Genomic DNA, 7,145 nt, shown 5'->3' with positions numbered 1-7,145 from the left:
TATATATATATATATATATATATATATATATATATATATATATATATATATATATATTTACTTGTAGGTGGACACAATAGCTTTATAATAGCTTTATTTTTATGAGGTGCTGAGGATCGAACCCAGTGCCTCATGCATGCTCTGTGAGCTCTTTATTATTGGGCCACAACCCCAACCTCATTGTAAAGCTATTTAACCATGCAAGTTACATCCTGACTATACCAAGGGTGCTAAGCTTTTGATCTCATGTGGTTCTTTTTAAAAAAAAAATTGTAGCTGTAGATGGAATGCCTTTATTTATTTTTATGTGGTGCTAAGGACTGAACCCAGTGCCTCACATGTGCTAGGCAAGCACTCTGCCACTGAGCTACAGCCCCAGCCCTTCATGTGGCTCTTTTAATTTGAGAATGAAGGCCACTCACTTTCTCCTATTAGGAGAAAGAGTAACTACACCAAGCCCTATTGCCTACTCTTTCCCCAATACATGGCTTCATATCATATATCATAGGGTGAAGAAATCTGTCCATTTCCTATCAACAACATATTCATTTGAAATGATAAAATCCTATGAATAGTCACATGGTCCACTATTGTCCAATTATTTTTTTCTTACTGAGAAATGGCTTTAAAATTTCCACTACACTTGGCACAAACTATACACTTGGCACAAACTATTTTTTTCTGAACTTTATTTTTAGAAAATACAATTTATTGAACATTGGTTGCCAACAAATATATCCCCTTGTTGTCTCTCTTTCCTACTTTAGTCTTGAGGGTTATGCTTTCAGTGACATGTTTACAAGCCACAAATTTTGGCTGGAAACATGTTTTTTTTCTACCAGGGTTTGATCCCAGGAGTGCTCAATCACTGAGCCACATCCCCTGTCCTTTTCTAAAATTTTTCATTCAGAGACAGGGTCTGACTAAGTTCCTTAAGTCCTCACTATGTTGCTGAAGCTGGCTTTGAACTTGTGATCTTCCTGGCTTAGCCTTCCAAGTCACTGAGATTACAGGCATGTGCCACCAGGCCTGGCAAAACATGTTTGTTTGTTTGTTTGTTTTAAGTTTTTTTTTAGTTGTAAATGAACACGATATCTTTATTTTATTTGTTTTTATTTTTTTATGTGGTGCCAGGGATTGAATCCAGTGCCTCACACATGCTAGGCAAAGCACTCTACTACTGAGACACAACCCCAGCCCCCAAAACATGTTTCTTTATAACATAAATTTACCTATCTGGATAGAATGGAAGAAAACCAAATGGCACTGTTGGCCAATATTTTATAAGATATCAAAAAATCCTAGGTGTTATGATTTGCATAGGGTTGGAATATGTCTCCTCAGCATTCATGCGTTGGAAGCTTGGTCTCCAGTGTGGATGTGAGAGATGGTGGAACCTTTAAAATGTGGAACATAATAGGAATTGGTTGATGTACTGGGGTACTTCATTTCAGAAGTAGTAGTTCTCATGGGGCGTTGATTTAGTTCTCAAAAAAAAAAAATAGCTGCTATAAGAGAACCCGTCCTTACTCTTTGGCTTCCTGTCTTGCATGTGATCTCTCCCTCTTGCACATGCCCCTGACATTCTCATGGCATCCACTGTGGCACACTCACCAGAGATAAGCAGAGGCCAGTGCCATATTCTTGGACTTATAGAACTGTGAGCTAAATAAACCTCTTTCCTTTATAAGTTATTAAGCCTCAGGTATTTTGTTATATAGAAAGGTAAAACTGACCAATACTAGGCTATTACTATAGAGGATAGTCTACCCAATAGTCAGGTACTGTTAAGACTTCTAAACAGCCACACATGGGAACCAAGGCCAAGATTAGTTCCAGGACCTCCCCACTGACCCACGTGGGAGCCCAGGATAATGTTAGGCCCAGGACTGACCCCGCTGACCATGCTGGTGCCAAGGCTCTGGCTCAGGACTGTCCCTGACCACTGGCAGACCCACACCAGAGCCTAGGCCTAGCCCGCCTTCATACTGGGACACTGCAGCTATTGTCATAGCCCTCCCAATGCAGTACAGTAGCCTCCATCTTGGGACCACAGATAGGGCCTGGAGGCAGCTGCATCTCTGAACAGGTGGCCCACCCTTTCAGCCCCATCTCTTAAAGTGGTTGTAGCCATCTTGGGACACCCCCACTGTTATCTTGAGTTACCTCTGCTATTGCCACCACCACCTTTAGTTGCAGTAGCATTTATCATGGGACACCAGCTGAGGACTAGAAGCCCAACACCAAGGTGAGGTACGCATAATCTACAGGGACACTACAAGATTATAGGGTAGAATCTGTAATATCTCAGATCTGCACTGCAAGAAAGGAAGACACATAGACAACATGAAAAGACAACAGAGGAAAGTTATTATGATAGAATATTACAATAATAGAATCTACGGACAGCATAGTTGTTGAAATGTCAGAGAAGGAGTTCAGAATGTACATAATTAAAATTATCTATGAATTAAAGAATGATATAAGTGACGAAATACAGGCAAAAATTGATTACTCCAAAAAAGAGGTAAGAAAGCAAATACACGCAACCATCGATCACAGCAACAAAGAGATAAGGGAGCAAATACAGGCAACCATTGATCATACCAACAAAGAGATAAAGCGTAAATACAGGTAGCAAAAGAGTACTTCAAGAAAAACATAGCGATTCTGAAAAAAACAACAATGAGAAATCCTTGAAATGAAGAAAACAATAAATGAAATTAAAACCTCAACAGAAAGCATCACCAACAGACTAGATCCCTTGGAAGACAGAACATCAGATAATGAAGACAAAATATACAATCTTGAAAATAAAGTTGACCACAGAGTAAAGATGGTAAAAAAACATGAACAGAACATCCAAGAATTATGGGAGAGCATCAAAAGACCAAATCTAAGATTTATTGGGATAGAGGAATGCATAGAGATTCAAACCAAAGGAATGCACAATCTTGTCAATGAAATAATATCATAAAATTTCCCAAACATGAAGGATGAATTGGACAATCAAATACAAGAGGCTTACAGGACACCAAATGTACAAAATTACAACAGATCTATACCAAGGCACATTATAATGAAAATGCCTTGCATACAGAATAAGGATAGAATTTTAAAGGCTGCAGAGAGAGGATTTAGATCACATATAGGGAGACTATTCTTATCTAAGCAGATTTTTCAACCAAGACTCTCAAAGTTGGGAGATCCTAGAACAACATATACCAAGCTCTGAAAGAAAATGGATGCCAACCAAGAATCTTATATCCACCAAAATTAATGATGATGAAATAAAAACCTTTCATAATGAACAAAAGTTAAAAGAATTTACGACAAGAAAGCCTGCACTACAGAGCATTCTCAGCAAAATATTCCTGAAGGAGGAAATGAAAAGCAACAATGAAAATCAGCAAAGGGAGCTACACTAAAGTAAAGGCCAATCATAGCAGAAACCAGGTCAAGTTAAAAACCAAAAATAAACCAAAATGTCCAGGAATACAAATCATATTTTAATAATAACCCTGAATGTGAATGGCCTAAATTCATCAATTAAAAGACATAGATTGACAGATTGGATTTTTAAAAAGACCCAACAATATGCTGCCTTCAAGAGACTCATCTCACAAGAAAAGATATCTACAGACTGAAAGTGAAAGGGTGGGAAAAAATGTACCACTCAGGTGAACCACATAAACAAGCAGGGGTTTCCATCCCTCATATCAGATAAAATGGACTTCAAACCAAAGCTAGTGAAAAGGGAAAAAATGGACATTTTATACTGCTTAAGGGATTTATACATCAACAAGACATAACAATCATAAATACTTATGCCCCAAACAATAGGTCATCTATGTATATCAAACAAACCCTTCTCAACAACAAGAACCAAATAGATCACAACATAATAATACTGGGTGACTTTAATATACCTCTATTACTACTGGATAAATCTTCCAAACAAAAACTAAACAGACAAACTATAGAACTCAATAATACAGTCAATAATTTGGACTTAAGGAACATGTATAGAACATTTTATCCATCAATGAGCAAATACACTTTCTTCTCAGCAGCACATGAATCCTTCTCCAAAATAGACCATATGCTATGCCACAAAGCAAGTCTTATCAAATAAAAAAATAGAGATACTACCCTGCATTCTATCTGACCATAATGGAATGAAATTAAAAATCAACGATAAAATAAAAAGTAGAAGCTACTCTAACACCTGGAGACAAACAATATGCTATTGAATGGCACATGGATAACAGAGATATTAGGAAGGAGATAAGAAAGAAATTCTTAGAGGTAAATGAAAACTCTAATACAACTTATCAAAATCTATGGGACACTATAAAGGCAGTGCTATGAGGAAAGTTCCTTGCATGGAATTCATTCATTAAAAGAAGAAAAAGGCAACAAATAATTGACCTGACATTATAGCTCAAAGCCCTAGAAAAAGAGGAACAAAGCAACACCAAAAGTAGTAGAAAACAAAAAATAATTAAAATAAGGGCAGAAATTAATGAAATTGAAACAAAAGAAAACAATTTAAAAACTTGACAAAACAAAAACCCGGCACTTCAAAAAAATAAATAAAATTGACAAACCCTTAGCCAGCTTAATGAAAAGAAGGAGAGAGAAAACTCAAATTACTGAAATTCATGATGAAAAAGGAAATATCATGGCAGACACCACTGAAATACAGAAGACAATTAGAAATTATTTTTAAAATTTACACTTAAGTAAAATAGAAAATCTCAAAGACATCAACAAATTTCTGGAGGCATATGATCAACCCAAGCTCAGTCAAGAGGACATACACAATTTAAACAGATCAATTTTAAGCAAGGAAATAGAAGATGCCATCAAAACCTACCAACCAAGAAAAGCCAAGGACCAGATGGATTCACACCTGAATTCTACAAGATCTACAAAGAATAATTAATACCTATTCTCCTCAAATTATTCCATGAAATAGAAAAGGAGGGAACTCTTTCAAACTCATTCTGTGAAGCTAATATCATCCTGATACCAAAACCAGGCAAAAACACCCTCAAGGAAAGAAAATTTAGACCAATATCCCTGATGAATATTGATGCAAAAATTCTCAATAAAATTCTGGCAAATCACATCCAAAAACATATTTAAAAAAATAGTCCACCATGATCAAGTGGTGTTCATTTGAGGGATGCAAGGCTGGTTCAACATATGGAAATTAATAAATATAATTCATCACATCAATAGACTTAAAGATAAGAATCAGAGGCTGGGGTTGTAGCTCAGTGGTAGAGGCACTGGGCTCAATCCTCAGAACCACATTAAAAAATAACAAATAAAATAAAGCCATTGTGTCATGTACAACTAAAAAATAGATTTTCTTCATAAAACTCCTATAGCACAAGAATTAAAACAAAAATCAATAAATGGGATGGATTCAAACTAAAAATATTCTTCTCAGCAAAAGAAACAATCAGTGAAGTGTATAGAGAGCCTACAGAATGTGAGCAAATCTTTACCACAAGCACATCAGATAGAGCACTAATCTCTGGGATATATAAAGCACTCAAAAAAGTGAACACCAAAAAAAAAAAAAAAAACAAATTACCCAATAAACGGGCGAAAGAACTGAACAGACATTTCTCAGAAGATTATATACAATCAACAAATATATGAAAAAAAAATGTTCAACACCTCTAGCAATTAGAAAAATGCAAATCAAAATTACTCTTAAGATTTCATCTCACTCCAGTCAGAATGACAGCTATCAAGAATAAAAACAACAATAATTGTTGGCAAGGATGTGGGAGTAAAGGCACACTCATGCATTGCTGGTGGGACTGAAAATTGGTGCAGCCACTCTGGAAAGCAGTATGGAGATTCCTTGGAAAACTTGGAATGGAACCACCATTTGACCCAGCTATCCCACTCCTCAGTTTATACCCAAAAGACTTAAAAACAGCATATTACTGGGACACAGCCATATCAACCTTTATAGCAGCAAAATTCTCAATAGCTAAACTGTGGAGCCAACCTAGATGCCCTTCAACAGATGAATGGATAAAGAAACTGTAGTTTATATACACAATGGAACATTACTCAGCATTAAAAGATAATAAAATTATGGCATTTGCAGGCAAATGGATGAAGTTGGATAATATAATGCTAAGTGAAACAAGCCAATCCCTCAAAAACAAAGGCCAAATGTTTTCTTTGATATGAGGATGCTGACTAATAATGGTGTTGGTGGGAAGAGCATGGGAGGAATGGAGGAACTTTAGATAGGGCAAAGGGGAGGGAGGGGAAAGAAGGAAACAAGTGGGTAGGAATGATGGTGGAATGAGTTAGACATCATTACTGTAAGTACTTGTATAAGACACAAATGGTGGGAAAATACTTTGTGTATACAATCAGTGTCTTGAAAAATTGTGCTCTATATGTGTAATATGAAATGAATTGCATTCTGCCATCATGTATAACAAATTAGAATAAATTTTAAAAACTATTCTAAACCACTGAAACAAAAGATAAGCATATGATTATATCAATTGATGCAGAGAAAGCATTTGAAAAAATACAACACCCTTTCATGTTAAAAACATTAGAAAAACTAGGGATAGTAGAAACGTACCTCAAGAAGATATATAATTGATCAATGAATATATGAAAAAAATGTTCAACACCTCTAGTAATTAGAGAAATGCAAATTAAAACTGCTCTAAGATTTCATTTCATGACATTCAGAATGGCAGTTATCAAGAATACAAAAAACAATAAGTGTTGGTGAGGATGTGGGGAAAAAGGCACACTCATACATTGCTGGTGGGACTGCAAATTGGTGCAGCCAATATGGAAAGCGGTATGAAGATTCCTTAGAAAACCTGGAATGGAACCATCATTCAACCAGCTATCCCACTCCTCAGTCTATACCCAAAGGACTTAAAAATCAACATAGTATAGTAATGCAGCCACTTCAATATTTACAACAGCTCAATTCACAATAGCTAATCTGTGGAAGCAACCTAGATGCCCTTCCATATATGAATGGATAAAGAAACTGTGATATATATATATAATTGAATATTACTCCGCATTAAAAGAATAAAATTATGGCATTTGCAGGTAAATGGATAGAGTTGAAGAAT

This window comes from Marmota marmota, unplaced genomic scaffold, assembly GCF_001458135.2.
Source record: "Marmota marmota marmota unplaced genomic scaffold, marMar, whole genome shotgun sequence".
NCBI lineage: Eukaryota > Metazoa > Chordata > Mammalia > Rodentia > Sciuridae > Marmota > Marmota marmota.
The sequence above is the reverse complement of the archived record's forward strand: the minus strand, read 5'-3'. Positions refer to the sequence as shown.